This window comes from Cornus florida, unplaced genomic scaffold (assembly GCF_030987335.1).
Source record: "Cornus florida cultivar Cherokee Brave unplaced genomic scaffold, ASM3098733v1 CherokeeBrave_3.0.0_Hap2_Chr01, whole genome shotgun sequence".
Lineage (NCBI taxonomy): Eukaryota > Viridiplantae > Streptophyta > Magnoliopsida > Cornales > Cornaceae > Cornus > Cornus florida.
The window spans coordinates 38,647,869-38,670,441 of NW_026775571.1; the positions used below are offsets into that span (position 1 = coordinate 38,647,869).

Here is a 22,573-nt window from a genome sequence, read left to right on the forward strand (position 1 = left end):
TAACAATCTGTTTCTATCCATCCATGACCACAAGGTCACCACCTTCAGATATAGCCAGACTCCCAGAAGTCTGCTTGCGACACACACCACACCAGTAAATGAGACGTCGTTATACCAGATTACTACATATTCTGTGAACCAGTGGAGACTGTACTATCAAGGGCCATTAATGGGGTGAATGGATGTAATTTTGTCCGTGGCAGTGCAGAAACAGTAAAGTACGAGAACAAGGTTTTAAAGAAGATCCAACTATAACAAGTTGTAGTTGCCTTGTGACATAAAATTTGTAACACAGTTGGCTAATTAAAAACAAAGAATACAAGATTTGAGTGAATAATACATAGAGGATTTTCTCAAAAGAAAAACAATGTGGAAGGATAAAGGCAAATACTTAGTTCTGAATAGGGTGGATGAAAACATTATGTAAAACAAAACTATATTATTTATATTCAATTAGAGAGCAATTAAGGGTCTATATAGTAAGAGAAAAAAAAAATACAAGAATCTGCATGCTAACGACCGTCAATGATTGTAACAGTTACATCGTTCACAGAATATTTCCTCTCGCTTTGTTGAGAAGACCGTACATTTGAGAGACCCATAAATGCAGGTTGCTTTGGAGTTGGAAGTTTTGCAACTTCACTACTAAGCATGAAAAGAGCAGTATTTATAGTAGGCCTATCAGTGGAGAAATCTTGCACGCACAAAAGTCCTACTTGTATATATCTCAAGATCTCCACTTGGAAGCATGGATCAGAAATTGTTGGATCTATTAGTATTGCAATCCTATCTTCATTCCATAACTTCCATGCCTAGACACGGTATAGAGAAACTCAGACACACATTCCACAACCATGAAATGTTGAAATTAGAAAGATTAAAAGGAACTACATGGAGTAACTCAGGCAATAATTCAAGTGAACTTACAAATCCCAGAAGGCTTAAAGAGTGCTCATCATAATAAAAGCTAGTGTTCTTTCGCCCACTTAAAATCTCTAACAACTGTACTCCAAAGTTAAACACATCTGATTTTTTCGAGAATCTCCCTTTCATTGCATATTCAGGGGCCATATAGCTGCTGCATTGTGTTATTACAGCCCAAATGGTAAAAATATTTGAGTTAAACTATATCCCATGAGAAAAAAGGATTATAACATGAATGATTAACCATTTTGGACAAAGCAAAGACTACTTACTAAGTTCCAACAACCCTTTTAGTATTTGCTTGGTCCGGTTCCCTCCAAAAAATTTTGCTATGCCGAAATCTGAAATTTTTGGATTTAGATTTGCATCCAATAGAATATTACTAGCCTTCAAATCTCTATGAAAAATCCTTAATCTGGAATCCCTGTGAAGGTAAAGTAGTCCTCGACCAATCCCTTCAATAATGTTGGCACGTTTTCTCCAATCTAAGAGTTTTGCTTGATTAGATCTGAGAGAATATTGAAAAAAAAAAAAATCGGTTAAATTGATGTTAAGACGGAATTTAAAGTTTTAGTAGATCAGTATGTTCACAAACAATTCAGTCTTCTCAACACAACGAAGTTTCTACTCATGTTAAGGTTATGAAATTGAAATAACTAGAAAATAATTCTATCTTTTCAACATAATAAAGTTTCTATTGATGTTAAGGTTATAAAACTGAAATAACTAAAAATAACAACAAGAGCTTCTACGGATGTTAAGGTTATGAAACTGAAATAACTAAAAATAACATCAAAAGCTTTTATCATGAACCAACCAAAGAGAAATGCATCCAAGCTTTTATTTAGTATGTATTCATAGATCAACATCTTTTCTTCTCCTTCCACACAGCAGCCAAGAAGCCTAACAAGATTGCGATGCTGGAGTTGGGAAATTACTACAACCTCATTCATAAACTCCTCATGCCCTTGTCCAGAGGATCTCGAAAGCCGTTTGACAGCAATATCTTGTCCACTTGCCAATTTTCCCTGAAATTAAAGATGAAAATGAATTTTTTTTTTTTGGGGGGGGGGGGGGGGGGGTGGGGGGGATAAATTGAACCAAAACCACCTTGCCCGAGCTTATTAGCCCCATCAAAATCATCTGTTGCAATTGCCAGCTTCTCAAAACTGAATAGAGGTAGCTCTTCAAGTTTAATTTAGTTCTGATCATCTCCAAGCATGCTTTCATTTGAACAATCTGCCGACTTTCCCTCTTTTAAAAAATTTCCCACTTTTTTTTTTTCCTTCCTGATTCAGAATTTAGTAATCAGTAATTCATATAATAACTAGAAATATGTGCTAATAATATATTGAGCTAATTTTGACGGGCATATACCTCGCGGTCTAGCCATCCACCTCAAGGAAAGATAGATACAGATTGCAATGGTTACTGATCCTATGAGAACTGCAACTGCGATAACTAGTTTTGTGCTTCTCTTTTTTCCTGTAAAACACAACAAACATTGAGAAAGTACTTGAGTTAATATGGATTTAACTCAAAGAACTGAGAATTTAGACAATTTCCATGGCTCTCCTTTTCTGTGGGCAAATGGGAAAAAAAGATTTAACCCTTTTCTAAACCAGTTCACGGATATCAGGTGGCAAACATTTTAAGTATGTGCATTGGTTTATTCTCAAGTGATATTTGCTTATCTGAATCAACAAGTAAAATAAACAGAAGCAGAAAAAACAATACCAAGTTCTGAATATGCCACACGTATGTAAAGATCTGCGCCACCATTGGAGAATTCCTGTATGTCAATTAAGTCTCCACTCCATTGCATACAACCAATGCCACTATAATATCCATAAGCTAAACAAGAACAATTATTGAAGCACTGGCTTTTGCAATTGTCTTCTGTAGCATATACCGACGCAGCAAAGGCTGGCACTTTCACTGTCTTGAGCATTAAAAACCCATCTTGTTTGCCTTTTCCACCACCACAATTGTTTCTCTCACACTGCAATTGCCGCCTCCTTGTACATCCACTCGCCCAATTCCCTCTACTCCATTCCTCCATATCCTTCGGATCACCCTTGTAAACATGTGCAAATTGGCAAACACTTCGCATTGCAGCTTCCAAATGGACCACACTTGCCATATGCTTCACATTCAGTATTTTGAGCCACCCACATAGTTTCCCAAGTCTCCTTTCCTTTTTCCCGGTACCTCCCCATTAGAGTTCCATTAGAACTTAAGGTATAGTATAACTGAGAGGACTTATTTGCATAAGTGTAACCCATATATACATTTTCCCTTTTATCATATACAACTTCAATTCTGCTATTGTATCCAGACGACAAGTAAGGCACGCCAAAAAAAATCTGCCCATTCCATGGACCACTCCGCCAATATGGAAGACCACCATTCCAAACATAAAATTCTGGAATATTCATGGGATTGACGCCAAAAGTGTACCTTCCACTGGATGGAACTGAAGGGCTTTTCCATGAGGTCAACTGAGTCTTCTTACCTGTAAACTTGTTAGTACTAATTTTCATCGCCTGCAAGAAAGAATCAGAAGGGTGTTCAAAACTCTCCCATATTATGTTTCCATTGGAGTCATCTCGCAACATAAGGTTCCCAGAATCTGAAAGCTGAGCACTTGAATTCACCGAAGCATTTGGAACATCTGATGACCAAACAATCTGTTTCTGTCCATTCAGGACCACAAGATTGCCATCCTTGGATATTGTCACAATCCCGGAGGTGTCATTAAGAGGTATATCTCTATTGGCAACCCATACCACAGCCTTGGCAGAGACATCGTTGTACCAGATGCCAACATACCGGTTAGTAGAATTAACACTAGGGCTAAAAAATCCCAGTTTGAAGGTGGCACCACTGGAGACTATAGTTTGAGGGTCATGGATGGGTTGAGTTGATATAATTGTGTCTATGGCGGTGCAAAATTCTATACTACAAGAAGAGTAAAATATGAGAACAGGGATTAAAAGAAGAGTGATTAAGCTTGGTCGTACCATGGCTGTGTTGAGTGCTTCTTGTTTGGTGAAGATGGAATGTTAAACGGTTGCCTCCTTTGTATTGACAAAAAAAGCCCAAAACTTTGAACAAATGGGGAGCCGGAATTCCTCAGCCACTGGAGGACCCACAGCTGAAAATTCATTGTTCTTTAATATATCAGCTTTGACAAATTAAGAATGAAGCAACCAAACAAAAGAATCATGTCATCAATGTGATCGAGAACTTAATTGCATCAGTCGACATTTTGGACCTAGTAATTATGGATAGAATACGAAATAGATATGTCACAAAATAATAATATAATATAATATGTGTGACATTTTGGACCTAATTTTTTATTTATTTATTTATTATTATTATTAAATAGAGATAGAAAACAATATCAGTGAAATGCTTTCCAATTTTTTCTTTCTATTTTGTTTCCTCATCTCCTGCAACGAAGACCAAAGCTTTCCAATTTTTTAGATCTATCCTAACCAGCACTAGAGCTCTTCCAACCAAAACTTATGGTGTGTTTGGTAGGGTTGATTTGGAAGGATAGGGATAGAAAAGAAAAGAATTGATAGAGTGAGAGTGTGTATGTTTGGGTGGGTTGAGTGGAGAGAAAATAGAGGATATGGAGAAATAAGGAGGTATATCCCTTCCTATTCCTCATTTTGTTTCTCTCCCAAATTGAGAAGATAGGGAGAGAAATGGTAGTGGAGTACGTGATTAATTGGTAATACTAAGAATGCCCTCCACAAATCAATATACCAAAAAATTATTCCATTTATGTCCCAATTATATATCTATCTTAAAAGTCTTTTATTTTATCTCCTCAAATTCTGCAAAGCAATTAACCATGGCCATTTTCATCAATCAAGCCGGAAATAGACTACCTTGAAGGAAGCGAGTACTGGGTTCATTTCTCTCTCTTAATTTCTTGCGTTTCAGCTTAATTCTTTTGTTTAATTTGATTGGTGATGAGAGAGAGAGAAATTAGAGAGGCTCTGGCTGGATAATGGGAGGAGGAGGAGGTAGGAGCTAAAAAAATCCCAGTTTGAAGGTGGCACCACTGGAGACTATAGTTTGAGGGTCATGGTGTTGGGAAACGTGCAAGTTTTTAAAAAACTTTTGAGGGATTTGTAATCATAAATCTTGATTCATCACATAGAGACAAGTTTTATACAAAGATAAATAAAAGATGATACATAATTCAATAAACAGATTGAATACTTACATCAAAGGTCTGAGTAAACCTTTTCAACTTTCCTCTAAAGTGAATGTTCTCACTTATTGTAGATCCCTTTAGCAAGATCCTTTCTCCTTCTTTTTGATTATTATCTTCCCTTTAGGAATCACCAATATGCCTTGATGAATGACCTTGGAATCTAGGCTGGTGGTAGCCTCCTTTAGAAGAGAAAACAAAACCCTAAAATCTAGAGAGAGAAAGTGTATTCCTTTTTCTTGTTCTCCAAGTCACACCAAAAATATACATGAACTCATGTATATATAGGCAAAATAAAATTAAGAATAAGGAAAAAATAAATCATTCTCCATCTCTAATTCAACTTTCTCAATTCTAATATGACTCCAATATCAACTTGGGCTATTGGTGAGAATCCTTTTGGGCTTACTATTTTCTTGGTTCCTATAAATTAATAATTAGTCCGGTCCATTAAACCATGGACCCAATTCAATTAATTCATAAATTAATTTCTACTCCACTAAAAGAAATTAATTGCACTCCAATTAAATAGTAAATAACCTTTAAGTCAATGTTGCACTTTGACCCCTCTATGCTTAATTATTTATCGGATAATTAAAGCCATCAATCCGACAACATAATTAATATAATTATTTTTTTACCTTTGATTATTTTCGGCTCGATCACAATAAAATATTTATTTGACAAATAATAATAATAATTTATTAAATAAATATATATAAAAAACATTTGTCTAAAACATACGAAGGCCTTCGAATTTAATTTGTGATCAACCATAATCAAAACAAAATAAATACAAATAGCACTGATGCAACTATTGAGAATATAGACCTCTAATTATTAATTACATAACTACCCAAAGTGTCGATCTAAGGATCCTAAGGTATCCGCCGAACAAATCAAAGTAATTATTAATTAATAAAAGAGTCTATACTTCTCTCATGCTTGAGAGTCAAAAACCATGACTGTGATAGAGAGCAATTACATACGACAGCTCTCGCAATATATCTCAATCTATCATGGACTTGGTTTAAGTCTTAAATAATTAAATGTCCATCCATAATTACCGACTTTAAACCATTTATGATTACTAATTTATAACATAGTATTAATTGCCATTACATACATATAAATATATTTTTTAATCAAGTGGACACAATCAATTCCATAATGAATCGAACAAATAATACATTCCATTCACCAATTGTATAATGCTTTAATAATAATATCTAGATAAGGAACCATGACTTTTACAATCCAAAATTAGAATTTGCTATGCTAGGGCACACATATCCTAACAGCTCCCACTTACACTTATAGCCAATTCGAATGACGATCAAACATCTTGATCGGTAAAGCCTTTGTGAATGGATCAGCAAGGTTATGTTCCGATGCAATCTTGGCCACAAGTATATCTCCTCGCTTTACTATATCACGAACCACATGATGTTTTCTCTGAATGTGTCTTGTTCCTTTATGAAATTTTGGGTCCTTGGTTTGGGCTATAGCTGCACTATTGTCGCAATGAAGCGTCATAGGCCAATCTATGTGCTCCACAACCTCCAGTTTAATTAGAAAGTTTCTTAACCAAACAGCTTCTTTTGCTGCCTCAGAGGCTGCAATGTATTCTGCTTCCATGGTTGAGTCAGCAGTACAACCCTGCTTGACACTCTTCCAACTAACTGCTCCTCCATTGAACTTGAACACATATCCAGATGTAGATCTCCTGGCATCTGGATCTGATTGAAAATCAGAATCCGTATATCCGACTGGAACCAGATCATCACCTCCATAAATGAGCATTAGATTCTTAGTTCTTCTAAGGTATTTTAAGATATTCTTCACAGCTGACCAATGATCAAGTCCAGGATTGGACTGATATCTACTGACAATCCCTACAGAGTAGCAGATGTCCGGTCTGGTATAGACCATGGCATACATGAGACTACCAACTGCTGAAGCATATGGTACCCGCCTCATTTGCTCAATTTCCTTATCAGTCTTGGGAGATTGATCATTAGAAAGAGCCAACCCATGTCTAAATGGCAAAAACCCTTTCTTAGAGTTTTCCATTCCAAACCTGATCAGAACTTTGTCAATGTAAGACTCTTGAGACAAGCCTATTTTCTTTTTAACCCGATCTCGCATAAGCTTGATCCCAAGAATATAGCTTGCTTCTCCAAGATCTTTCATCTCAAATTTATTGAACAACCGCCTTTTAACTGATGACAAAGCCTCTACATCATTACCAATGAGTAAGATGTCATCAACATATAAAACGAGAATCATGATGACATTACCCTGTTTTTTCTTGAAACGCAAGGTTCAAACACATTTTGTTCAAAGCCAAATAATTTGACTGCCTGATCAAAACAAATGTTCCATGTGCGTGAAGCTTGCTTAAGTCCATAAATAGACCTATTCAACTTACATACACAGTCCTCACGGCCTTTAACCACGAAACCGTCTGGTTGCCTCATGTAGATGTCTTGTTCAAAATGGCCATTTAAAAATGCCATCTTAACATCCATCTGCCATATCTCATAGTCATAATAAGCACTAATGGCCAAAAGAATGCGAATAGATTTGAGCATTGCAACTGGTGAGAATGTATCCTCATAATCAATACCTTCACGTTGAGTGAAGCCTTTGGCAACCAGTCTAGCTTTGAATTTCTCAACATTCCCATCCATTCCTCTCTTTCGTTTGTAGATCCACTTACAACCAATGGGCTGAACCCCACTAGGAAGTTCTACAATATCCCAGACTTTGTTAGAATACATCGATTCCAACTCTGATTTCATGGCATCTTTCCAACGATTCGCATCTATATCGGTCAACGCTTCCGTATAGCTTACTGGGTCCGACTCATGCTTATTGAGGACGGCCTCATAGACCTCACCCAAAAGTGTGAGTTTTTCGGGTTGGATGATAGTCCTCCCACTACGCCGAAGGACCGGTGTAGGAATCGATGTACTAGATGATGGTAATTCAACAAGGACTTCTTGTGTCTCATCATTCTCAGTATTTATATTAGGTGTGTCCACAGGGGCTATATCTGACGTGCCAACCATCTCTTCTAACACTATCTGGCTACTAGGTTTGTGGTTCATAATATAATCCTCCTCCAGGTAAACAGCATGAGTGCTGACAATAACCTTATTGTCCCTGGGATCATAAAATAATCCACCTCTAGTGCCCTTAGGATAGCTAACAAACAAGTATGCATCTGATCTTGCTTTCAACTTGTGTGCCTGTTTCTTTCGCACGTGTGCTGGACACCCCCATATATGCATGTGATTTAAACTAGGTTTATGTCCAAACCACAGCTCATATGGCGTTCCTGAAACAGACTTGGATGGAACACAGTTCAAAATATACATCGCTGATTCTAAGGCTAATCCCCAAAATGATAGAGGTAATGTAGCAAAACTCATCATAGATCTAACCATGTTAAGTAAAGTTCTATTTCTCCTTTCTGCCACTCCATTCCGTTGAGGGCAGTCAGGTGCGGATAACTGGCGCACAATACCCTCATTGACCATATGATCCTTGAACTCCCCCAAGAGGTATTCACCTCCTCGATCAGATCGAAGTGTTTTGATAAGTTTACCTAATCTACGCTCCACTTCCTCCTGAAACTCACGGAATTTTCCATAAGTTTCTGACTTGTGTCGCATTAGGTAAATATATCCAAAACGTGAATAATCATCAATGAAAGTGATGAAGTACTCAAACCCTCCTCTCGCTTGGGTGTTCATGGGACCACACACGTCTGTGTGCACCAACTCTAATTGTTCTTTGGCTCTATATCCTTTGGCTGAGTAAGCCCTTCGAGTCATCTTTCCTTCAATACAGGATTCACAAGTTGGCATAGGTTCCTCTGCCTCACAAGGTAATAAACCTTCTTTAACCAACCTTTGAATCCTATTTTGATTGATGTGACCCAATCGTAGATGCCAATGATACAATGAATTTGGAGAAACTGCTTTTCTTTTAACATTCAATCTAGATGAAGTTGCATTTAATTCATAATTTTGCATTTGATATGAGCTAGGAGTTAAAACATATAGATTATCTTTCAATGCACCAGAAGTTATAACATAACCATTTAATTTAATTAAAGCATTTTTTCCAAAAGTAAAAATATAATTTTTGCAAACCAACGAAGAAACTGAAATTAAATTGTGCCTAACATTTGGCGCATAAAGACAATCTTCTAAAATAAGACTCCTCCCACTATCAAACTGCATATGAACTACTCCCACTGCTTTAGCTTCCACCTTGGCATTAGATCCCATATGCAAGTATATCTCTCCTTCATTGAGGCTTCTGGACTCCTGGAATCCCTGTAATGAATTGCAGACATGATTAGTGGCTCCAGAATCTATGCACTAGGAATCTATAGATTCAACCATATTACATGCCTCAACAATGAATATACCTTTTCCTTTGCCTTGTGTGCGAAGTATTCGGCAGTTAGGTTTCCAGTGACCCGGTTGACCGTAATGGAAACACTTTCCTTCGCCTTCAACCCGCACTTTCTTCTTTCCCTTATCCTTTTGGATTACTTTGTTTGGCACAACCACAGTTTTGGCACCATCCTTCTTCTTTTTCTTGCCCCTCCTCTTGGGCCTAGAAGTGGATGGTCCAGCAGACTGAGTGTAGTTGATAGATGCACCTTTGCTTTTGTTTATCCCTTCAAAGGTTACCAACTCATTCAATAGTTCAGCGAGTGTGTACGCAAGCTTATTCATATAATAATTAACCCTAAAAGAGTTAAATAAGTCTGGCAATTAAGCGATAATCATGTCAACCTGAAGTTCACCATCCAAGTTGCATCCAAGGATCTCCAGTTCATTTAAAAAACCAATCATTTTTAAAGCATGTTCCCGAACTGAAATACCTTGGACCATCTTAATGGTCATCAAATTTGTCATAGCATTTTGGCGTGCACTCTTACCAATTTGCCCAAACATTTCCTTAAGGTTAAGCATGATGTCTGCAGAAGTGAGATATTGAAGATGTTGACTTTGGAGTACATACGAGAGTGAAGTAAGAATGTAGCACCTAGTCATCTCATCTGCTTTATTCCATTTCTTAAAAACTTCATGCTCCTCAGGAGGATCCTCGGGCAAAGGTGGAGAAGGTCTGGGAGTAGTAAGCACATAATTCAACCCCTCATATGTGAGTACAATATCTAGTTGCCTTTTCTAATCGATATAATTAGGTCCAGTTAATCGATTTTCTTTTAGTATGTTTGCAAGTGGACTGAATGGACTAGTCATGATAAATCTGAAAATAAAAGCATTCATACAATAAATAAAGTGAATAATAATAATCATGCAAGTATAAAATAATTAATTAATTGTGGGTCCCTTAACCACATTGCATGAAAAATCGGACAATCAATATGCCAATAACTTATCCGGTTGGCGGAATTCATTATTACTTATTGACAAGAACAACTTATTATTTCCATATCTCTTTAGACAATGCCTTATCTATATATGAAATAATTCCCGATTTGATTTAGCCTTTCTAAAATCACCTAGTATAGACCACTCCGTTGGGGAGCTAATACTATTGATTTTAGATTGAGTATATAACATAATTAATGCTCCAACGAAAAAATAAATATTAAATATATTGCCATTAATAGCTTAGACTCTTTAAATCATGCGTAGGGCCTTATTTTTAAAGATCTAACTATAATGGTTATTTAATAAATATATTTTCGTGAGACAACCATTCTTGTAATTTAGACTCTTTAAATCATGCGTGGAGCCTTATTTTTAAAGATTTAATCACAATGGTTATAATTACGAAGGCCATGGGGTAACGTATAAAAATCCCCGCTCCCACTCAATTTTTAATAATATAAAATTAGGGTTTTCAATACATGATTTAATGCATGCAAAACGCCTTGATTTTAATCCAATTAAATTTAGAAAATATATGGATTTTTAAATGATTCACCAATATTTAATTTGAGGCAAAAAATAATTTACAAAAATAATTTTTTTCGTTTTCCAATAAATGCCCTCAAATTAATTAGCAATCTAATCCAATTTATCTTCATAATTTAATTAATATAAATCAAGCCATTTAAATAAAAAATTATGGATCCAATGCATGAACAATTATAATAAGCATTAAATTATTCCATGCATCAAATAATAGACAGAAGCAATATAAATGGCCAATGGATTCAGCTTTTAACATTTAAAAACTATTCTTGCTGTACGGGCGTCCTTCAACTGTCTGTAAACACCCATAGGAACTTGTACGCGTCAGGAGAAGCAAAACACCGCTTGGAACGAGCCCGGAGGACCCCACACGGGCTGGCACGCGCCTAGGGCAGGCTGCAAGACTCGGCACGCGCTCCCACGCGCCCCTACGCGCCGGCACGCCCTTGGGGCGCGTGGGACGCGCCCTCACGTGCTAGGCGCGTGGGACGCGCCTCCACGCGCCTTCACGCGCATGGAGGACAAAACCTCCATGGCTGGCGCGTGCAATGCACGCGCCAGCATGTGCCTTCTCCTGGCGCGTGTGGAACACGTGCCAGGCTCACCCATTCGCGCCGCATCTGATCCGGGTCACCTCCGACGCCTCTTCTCGCCGCCGGCGAAGCTCCGGCCACCGGAAAAATGCCGAAAAAATTCCAAAAAATCCGAAAAATTCCAGAAAATTAAATTAAGCCTCAAAAAAATTCCAGAAAAATTCCGAAAAATTCAGAAAAATTCCAGAAAATTACTGAAGTATAATTTAACCTTTTCGGACCCTCTTGAAGTTTCATAGCATCCTTGATGAATATTACATGGCTTTAATAAATACTTACAATTTGAAATACAATGGAAAAAATTAAATTACATCATTAAATTTTCAAACGGCTAAAAAAAAGCCTTAATTACATTCATCCAAAAATAAAATTACATTCTATAAACCTATAAGCTTCATCCATGCCCCAAACATACATCATCATCCATTCACAATTATACATACATCATCATGTATTAATAAATATCAACATAATAAATCATACATCAACATATATCAATAATTTTATATATGTATATATAATTTGGATCCATGAATATGATTTTTATAAACACATGTTCTCTAGTAATGAATCAAATCATGTGCTCTGATACCACTGTTGGGAAATGTGCAAGTTTTTAAAAATTTTTTGAGGGATTTGCAATCATAGATCTTGATTCATCACATAGAGACAAGTTTTGTACAAAAATAAATAAAAGATGATGCATAATTCAATAAACAGATTGAATACTTACATCAAAGGTCTGAGTAAACTTTTTCAACTTTCCTCTAAAGTGAATGTTCTCACTTATTGTAGATCCCTTTAGCAATATCCTTTCTCTTTATTTTTGATTATTATCTTCCCTTTAGGAATCACCAATATGTCTTGATGAATGACCTTGGAATCTAGGCTGGTGGCAGCCTCCTTTAGAAGAGAAAACAAAACCCTAAAATCTAGAGAGTGTATTCCTTTTTCTTGTTCTCCAAGTCACACCAAAAATATACACGAACTCATGTATATATAGACAAAATAAAATTAAGAATAAGGAAACAATAAATCATTCTCCATCTCTAATTCAACTTTCTCAATTCTAACATGACTCCAATATCAACTTGGGCCATGGGTGAGAATCCTTTTGGGCTTACTATTTTCTTGGCTCCTATAAATTAATAATTGGTCCGGTCCATTAAACCATGGACCCAATTAAATTAATTTATAAATTAATTTCTACCCCACTAAAAGAAATTAATTGCACTCCAATTAAATAGTAAATAACATCTAAGTCAATGTTGCACTTTGACCCCTCTATGTTTAATTAATTATCGGATAATTAAAGCCATCAATCCGACAACATAATTAATATAATTATTTTGTTACCTTTGATTATTTCCTGCTCGATCACAATAAAATATTTATTTGACAAAAAATAATAATAATTTATTAAATAAATTTATATAGAAAACATGTGTCTAAAACATACGAAGGCCTTCGAATTTAATTTGTGATCAACCATAATCAAAACAAAATAAATACAAATAGCACTGATGCAAATATTGAGAATATAGACCTCTGATTATTAATTACATAACTATCCAAAGTGTCGATCTAAGGATCCCAAGGTATCCGCCGAACAAATCAAAATAATTATTAATTAATAAAAGAGTCTATACTTCTCTCATACTTGAGAGTCAAAAACCATGACTGTGATAGAGAGCAATTACATACGACAGCTCTCGCAATATATCTCAATCTATCATGAACTCGGTTTAAGTGTTAACTAATTAAATGTCCATCCATAATTATCAACTTTAAACTATTTATGATTACTAATTTATAACATAGTATTAATTGCCATTACATACATATAAATATATTTTGTAATCAAGTGGATACAATCAATTCTATAATGAATCGAACAAATAATATATTCCATTCACCAATTGTATAATGCTTTAATAATAATATCTAGATAAGGAATCATGAGTTTTACAATCCAAAATTAGAATTTACTATGCTAGGGCACACGTATCCTAACACATGGATGGGTAAAGTTGATGTAATTGTGTCTATGGTGGTGCAAAATTCTATACTACAAGAACAGTAAAATAGAAGAAGAGACAGCAACGCATAATGCTGAACTTGAGGACTTCCATGCATCAAATATTCAACACGGCAGGAATAGGAAGAAGAAAGAGAAAGGTAGTGGTCAGAGTCAACGTAAACTGAAACCGCGTTATGTATTGGCCCTTTTATTTTCCGTATTCCTTGCATGACAAATCACTTCGCAGCTTGTGTCTTTGGCGCTTATTATATATACACATTTGACATCGACGAATCCCCTCCAACGTGACCTATCCCATAATTCAAGTTTGGCTTGACTAATAATAACCTATTCGAAGAGCCAAAGACCCAGAACTTGGGACAGTAATCCATATGCGTATCAAAAAAATGTTCTATAGGGTAACAGTTTGTTAATTACCAAATTTTGGGTAACACAAACAATACAACCCAGAACATGTGGCCTCAGAACATTAAGTTTCAATATAGCAATATGTGTACCTTGAAGTTTTCTCGGTTGGAAAATCACGAAACTTATTAACCCTCCAATCCAACCCCTTCAGAATGCATTCAACCATTCTAAATCAAGCGTGATCTCAAGATTAAACTTTGTTCTACCGAGCCTTTAGCACAAGTGATATCTTCTCATTGGAGCAATAGCAGGAATGTATGTCTTATCCAAAAAAATGAATAAATAAATAAAAAGAATTTCCAAAAAATTGAAGGAAAAAGGAAAAGAAGATTTTGCAACATATAACAACAACATAAATCCCACTTAAATTTTGTACACAATTCGGAGGTTCACAGGCTGTCATCTTTCTAGTGCCTATGAAAATTGTGGCTATGGGATTTGTTTTTAGTCAAACCCATTTTCTTGACATGGTTGTGGGCCGCTTATCTGTCCAGTCCTTTGCCCTCTTGGTTATTAAGCATTCTTTGTGTGCTGATCAAGATGGGATTTTTAGTTTGGGCCTTCGTGGCATTTCTAGTAGATGTTGGAGTGTGCAGAGCAAGATGGCATTTCTAGTAGATGTTGGAGTGTGCAGAGCAAGATGGACCTTTTTGGTTGTGGCTTAGCCCAATTAGTAGTGTGTATGCTACATGGGTCCGATGTTCAGTTAGGAGTAGTTTTATGCCCATTTTTGTGGCTTGCAATTTATCATTCCGAGTCGCCTATGGGTCTTATTTTTGGTTGGGGTATGCTTGTATGGGTGTAGGATCTTTGTGTTCATATTTTGTGGTGGCTTTGTTTATTATCTGTCATATGCCTTTGTGTGTTGTGTGTGTTGTTGGGTTGAGCTTTGTAGATGCCGATTGGCTGCTTCTTATTGTCAGGATAAAATAATAATAATAATAATAATATATTTATTATTTTATTAATTTATTATAACAATTCTAGTGTTAATTTATTTATTTATTTATTTTTTTTTCTGGATAAATTATAGTGACACCCCCGCCCAGGTTTGCCTAATCTACATGTAGATACACATGAGTTATTTTGTCTAAAATACATGTAAATATACTTAAAAGTTATTTTTGGACAATGACACTTCTTAAGTTTGATAAACTAGACAAAGACACCCCAATCATATACCCTTTGACCACCTAAAATGACCAAACTACCCTAAGTGAATATACAACCACGTGTATACAATTTTCTATCTACCCACACTCCAGTACCACCATCGCTAACATCACCCACCACCTCTTTCTGTCCCTCCACTCACCGGTCACCACCGCAACCACCACAAGCACCCCAACTTAGGCCCACCACCACCACCCACCTTCACCTTCACCTCCACCACCACCACTACCACCACCACCACGAATTAGCCAATACCAGATCCGAACCCGAGACCACCATTCACCTTTACCCTCATCATCCACCACATACCCAACCTCTCATTCCTCACCAAACTTGACGATTGGTGGCGCAAAGCTCGAGGACCCGACCATGGAGCCCGATCTTGATCCGATTATGAAGCCCAGTCACACCTCACGCGCAGAAACGCCGAGGACAGGACCTCTAAAGTACGAACCGGTCACTAACTCATTCGAACTCAAACGTAGTTGTAGCTGTTGAAGGTATCATCTCCTTCTCACTTCACTTCTCATCACAGGAGAGCGAAACCTGTGTGTATATATGTATGGGTTTTCGGATTAGGGTTGTGATACCCCCGGATTTTCGAATGCGGGTTGGCCAGGCCTACGCCCGAACACCCGAGGATAATAAAAACAAATAGGTAATAATCGAACACAGAGTACAAAATAAATAAATAAGAATAAATAAATTTCTGAAAGAAAACTAAAATGATAATCCATTACTTGAAACATCAGAATAAAATTTCATTAAATAATAAATTTTTCTGATACAATTAATCCTCCAATAATATAACTTGGGAATCCATACTGTGTGGACCTCTAGAAAATCTCAAACCAATAATCAATAGTAAACAACTGTCTACAACTAGATACTGAATCATAAAGGAAACTCCTATGTAGATAATTCAGAAGAATGAAGTAGATGATCTCTACCCACCACGAACAATCCTTACTCCTGATGAACACCTGAAAAAAAAATGGTGGGGGGCCCACAAACAAGTCCTACTCTACTACAGTCCAATCAGAGATCCGATACACGTATAAATCCTAGTTAATCCAACAATAACTAATATAGTCATATATATATATATACACACACTATGGAACCTCACTGGGCTATAGGGCGACCTCAACCTGAATAATAGGCAACATGCAAAACGCACATATAGTGGGCATGAATACATAGACCTACTAGGGCACATAACGATCCACTATATCCAGCTACACATCCCTGGCAAAATACGCACCCTAACCATGATTCTAAGACTCAAGCTCACATCATGGCACATATCCATATATATATATATATATATATAATACATCTTGTCTACAACATAAAATAAAATTCAGTATGTCATCCAATTAATTTAATGGCTTGACATTAGAATAAGTAGGATTAAACTTTCTAGTTAATCCACTCCATTATAAATCCGAATAGGTAGGACTTAACCTTTTTAGTTAATCCGTCCCTAGAATGCCACCATCCCATACTGGTGCATTACATCCATACAATCCAATTATTGATGAAAAAAATAAAACAATAAATCAATAAATTCCAGAATCAAGCATAATAAAAATCAGATAATAACATGATCATATTATATTGTCAATGCATGATTAAAATCATATAATATCCATATTGATTGCTAAGGTAAATTTAAGCAACTAAATCATCCATTATCAACATGCAAATTCAATTAGAATTTCATACTGATTAAATCTTTAGCATAATAAAATCAGAAATAACACATGATTACATTATACTTCTAACATAAGATTAACACCATCCAATATCCATTTACATTGCTAAAGTAATATTAAACAAAATAAATCATCCATTAACAATATGCTAATTTAATTAAAATTCCATATTGTTTAAGATATTAGCATAAGAATATAAATTATGCTTTTAAGGACTTTAACGAGTCCATTTTAATTATTTAAAACCCTTATGATCATCTAAAACAACCCTGGAACCCCAAAATCCAGCAACAGTATCAAAAATAGTCATCCCGTAGAAGTCCCAGCATGAGAGCATGCTCCCAAAACAAGGGAGCAGGCTTTGTCCTCGTGGGAGCCGGCTCCCTCTAAGTGGGAGTTGGCTTTGCCCATGAGGGAGCTGGCTCTCTCCCCTGAGAGCCATAGCAAATCATTAGGGAGCCGGCTCTCGACCTGTTCTACCCCTTCTTCTTCATTTCCGGCATTCTCTGATCATTCCGATCATCCTCGTTTAGGTCCCTAACCTTTTGTTCTAAGTTCCAGGCGATCCCCATTAATTATATAAGGTCTTTGTGCATCTTTTACACAAATTAAAACAAGTTATCATCCAAGAAATTTCAAGATCAAACAATTATGAATATAAACACATCAACTCTATTTTAACTTAATTTAAGCATGCATACAAGTTTAATATCTGATTAATCCTGGAATTAACCTAGGTATGTATAGAACACGAAATCTAAGGGAAGGAGATAGAAGAAGAACTTGCCTCTAAGGTTTTTGGTTCAAAACCTCAAACTCCTTCTTCTCTAATTTTTTCGGTGACGTAGCTGCCATCACTGACCTCTATTGCTCGAGCCCTAGCCACAAACAGACTCTCCTTCTTCCTCTTAGGGTTTGGCCTACAACCCTTAGCCGCACCACTCTTCTTTCATCTTTTTCTTTCTCTTGGTTCTCTCTCTTTTCCCTTTATGTTCTCACGTCTCTTTCTATGTAATATATATATTACGTTAATAATTTTAGCCCCTCACACAACATATACTAGTATATATATATAGGTTACAAATGAAACCCTAATCCCACTTCTAATCCAAGTCTAATAATAAGGAAATACAAATGGAAAATAAAATATACATAATCATAGTACGTGATATACATATATTAAAATATAATATATAATTTATAATTATATATAAATCTGACTATCGTAGTATAACTATTACTACCATTAATAATTAACAACATTATTAATAATAATAATAATAATAATAAAATAATAAAATAATCCTTATATATATATACATATAACTATATATATATACATACAACCATCCATGGGTAAATATCCGTATATTACTATTAATAATAATAATAATAATAAAACATTCCTTATATATATATATATATATATATGTAACCATCCATGGGTAAATATCCGTACCCATTAATCATCCTGTCCAAGTAGTCCATGTGACCCCACTGATTGGTTCATTACTACTATCCAAATAATTACACATCATCACATCACATTTGGACAAACAATAATCATACAACAATTAATTGAAATACACCATTTAAGCATACAAGTTAAATTAAACAAATAACACAAATAACACATAGACAAATAGCCAATTAATTAAGTAACACTTAATTCAATTAAACACATAAGCAATTATCATAATAATCAATTAAACAATTAAAAATGCAATTAAAACAAATAAATAAATACCAAGACTATCCTTTTAAAATCAGGGGTATTACATTCTTCCCCCCTAACAAAAGGAATAATGTCCTCGTTCTTCCATTATTTCTGGAAACTGTGAGTGAATTACATCCTCCTATTCCCAAGTAGACTCAGCCTCGTTATGATGGTTCCACTTAACTCTAATGTAAACACTACTCGAATAATGTCCATAAGAGAACTTGCTCAATTCATTGCTCTTAACCCAAATGGAATTAAAATCCCAATGAAATATCGATAATTTCTACCAACTATCCACTCCTGATTAGTCCTACTCCCATTTGATTAAGAAGTGGCAAAAATCTCCAATGCCATCCGCTTAGCAATTTCCCATCTCTCTAATAAGTGTCACATTTAGAGACAATTATGTACATATCCCTACCCGTACATGCTCACTAAAACTGATATTGAATGTCTTAATGTAACTTATAACCATCTGAGTGCATCGTAAAATTTTGAATTTTACATCGCATTCAGTTCGACCTCCATAACATCATTTGCAGAATCTATTAATCCTTCTCCAGTACCTTAAACTTTGTCTGAGTAAGGTAACACCTCCTTCAGGGTCAGTTCCGATATTCTAGGTTAATCTCTTTAATTACCTTGGTAATAGCAAGTGTCATTATTATACATGCTATAAGTTCAACTGATTTCTCAACAACTACCCGAAGGTTTAATTACCATATCAGTTGTTAAGAGTATCCACTTCCATAATCACTTCCACTAGATGGAACTTAATGCAAAGTGTGAATCACCACTTCGATCCATCTAAGCCGTCTCATGATCCATTCTATTCGTATAAACTAATATCCTACTAGTTCAAAATAGACAAAATTTTACTGATTTAATTTATCAATCAATCAGTTGTTAATATTGGCATTCGCGGTTGCCAAGAAAGGACGGCCAAGGAAAACGAGAATTTAGCTTTTAGGATTTGGGACCAGTTCCGTGTCAATGACAACGAAATCAACGGGAAAAAAGAATTTATCAATTTTAATCAAGACATCCTCAATGATACCCCTAGGCTTTTTGATTGATTGGTCGGCAAGTTGTAAAACTACCGACATCGGTTTCAAGTCTCTTAAGCCTAATTTGACATATACCGAGTATGGAAGAAGATTAACACTTGCTCTTAGGTCAAGAAGAGCCCAATTAATGATATGATCACCAATGATACATGAGGTGGTAGGTGAACCAGGGTCCTTAAACTTTGGAAGAGTGTTATACTGCAAAATTGAGCTTACTTTCTCGGTTAAGACCACTTTTCTAGGTGCTTGGCTTTTGTTCTTCCTCTTTTGGGTGCACAAGTCTTTCAAGAATTTGGCATAAGCTGGAATTTGCTTGATTGCATCAAAAAGTGGAAGATTGACTTTCACTTGCCTAAACACGTCCATGATTTCATTTACTTTGGCCTTTAGCTTGTCATTTGAAATGGATCCTTTTAAGGCATCCGGAAATGGAGCTTATGGTTCAAAAATCTTTTCAGAAATTTTCTTTGAAGTCTCTTCAACACAAGAAGTTTTCAAATCATTTTGCAAATTTCTCTTTTCAAAATCATTTTTCAACATATTCTCATTTATATGGTCATGCACATGCAATGAAGGAGGAATAGGATATGAAATAGGACGGGTGTCAACTTGTGGTTGCACTGGTTCACTCTTCATTGGACATACCCACTTAGTTGTCCACAATCTTTCTACTTCTCAAGGTAGTCATCGCATTGACATGCTCTACTGTGTGACCTTCCGATGAGGAATGACTCTCCACAACATATTGTTGCTTTTGTGGGACATTCAAAGGCATTTTTCCTTTCTCTCTAGCATTTAAAGTGCTAGCTATTTGCCCTACTTGGGTCTCTAGCTTTGAAATGATTGAGAGTGAGAATAAAGTAATTGCGTGTTTGCCTTTGAAGTGCCCAAAGCGGTCAAAACTTTCTCTTCAAAAGCGGGACTTCTAATATTTCCTTGGGAATATGATGGTTGATTAGGAAAATGAGAATTAGAGAATTAGTTTTCTTATGATTGGTATGATGATCTAAAACCTTGGAAACCTTGGCCTTGCATTGGAGGTGGAATGTACTATCCTTGAAAACCACCTTGGGAAGGGTTTAAGGCCTCCCCTTGGCTTTTCCAAGAGAAATTCGGGTGATTCCTCCAACTAGGATTGTAATGATTGCGATAAGGATTGTTCCCTTGATTCACAAATGTTGCATTTACTTGTTCATGATGCTTACTTTGCATATGTCCATGGGTACAATTGGAAGTAAAATGTAAAACACTTGAACAAGTCATACAGGTCTCATTAGATGTATGGTGAGAATGGTTAGGGAAGGAAGATACTTGATTCGCCGAGTTTTGGTTGATTAAAAATTGATCAAACCTTTGAGATAATGATTTCATTTTGGCAGCAATTTCATTAGAGTGGTCAACTTGATGTAAGCCAACAATCTTCCTATCACTAGAATTTCTACCATTCTTCGAAGATAAAGTACGATGCAAATAATTTTCACTCATGCTCTCATAAAGACGCCGCACGTCATCCTCATGCCTATCAATGTAAGAGCCACCCATGGAAGCATCAACCACGCCCTTGTAATTATCCGATAAGCTCTCAAAGAAATATTGAACTAATTGCCATTTGGGCATGTCATGATGTGGACACTTCCTAAGCAATTCATTAAAGCATTCCCATGCCTCATGAAATGTTTCCCCATCCCCATGTGAAAATTCCTTAATTGAAGTTCTCATGCCATTGGTCTTAGAAACCGGATAGTACTTTTTCAAGAACTCTTGTTGCATTTTTGCCCAAGAAGGTATTGAAAAAGGCCTAAGATTGTTAAACCAATATTTTGCCTTGTCTTTAAGGGTGAATGGAAAAAGTTTAAGCCTTAAGACCTCTTTTGGCATGTCCGTATATTTCACGGTGGAACATACTTCAAGAAACTCATCCAAATGCTTATAAGGTTCTTCACTTGGAAGTTCATGATAGTTAGGAAGCATTTGAATGGTTTGTGGCTTGATTTCATAGTGGTATGCTCTAAATGGTGGCAATTGAATGCATGTGGGTGCATTATATTCATTAGGCACATAGTGATCTCTTAAAACAAGGGGAGTGTTGGCCTAAGGATTTTATCTAAAGGTCAATCTTATGTTTTGATGATTACAAACCATTAATGATGTTTAAGTACTAATGTTTTCATTGAGTGATATATAGTTGATCAATATTCAATCCTCAATGTTGAGCTAGAAGATCCATTCCAAGCATTACAAATACTCAAGCTATGGATTCAAGGAAGTCTTAAAAGTTGCAAGAGATCAAAGGCATATTCAATCAAAGAAAAACTCGAACTTCAAAGATCATTCAAGCATTTCAAAGAAAGAAAACAAGTCTTCATCAAGCCTAAACGATCATGGTCAAGAATGAAGAAAAGGGGTAGATAAGATGGTGAGAGCTTAAGATTTAATGTCAAGGTATTTTTGAATTCATTTGAAGCTCATCTCTATAGGACCATGCATATCATACATCATATGCTCCTACATCATTAGCAATAGACTTTGAACTTCAATACACATATATTTAACATATGAAGTCTTTGCTAAGAATGAGTTAGTTCAAGCTTGCATAAGCTTTGAAAGAACTCAACTTAAGCTAGAAATGCTAGGACCATGCACATTATTCACAATACTTATTTTGGTCTCTAGAAAGAAAAGGAAAAGGCATTGAATTTTATATTTCATCTTTAAAGCCTTTATTG

The 22,573-nt window shown here is 35.9% G+C and overlaps 2 pseudogenes; one reads left to right on the forward strand and one right to left on the reverse strand.

Moving 5' to 3' along the window:
* Nucleotides 1-345: 345 nt before the first annotated feature.
* On the reverse strand, nucleotides 346-3,950 carry LOC132270991 (G-type lectin S-receptor-like serine/threonine-protein kinase SD1-13; annotated as a pseudogene).
* A 17,512-nt stretch (nucleotides 3,951-21,462) lies between these two features.
* LOC132282878 (small nucleolar RNA R71) lies at nucleotides 21,463-21,561 on the forward strand (annotated as a pseudogene).
* The last annotated feature ends 1,012 nt before the right edge of the window (nucleotides 21,562-22,573 follow it).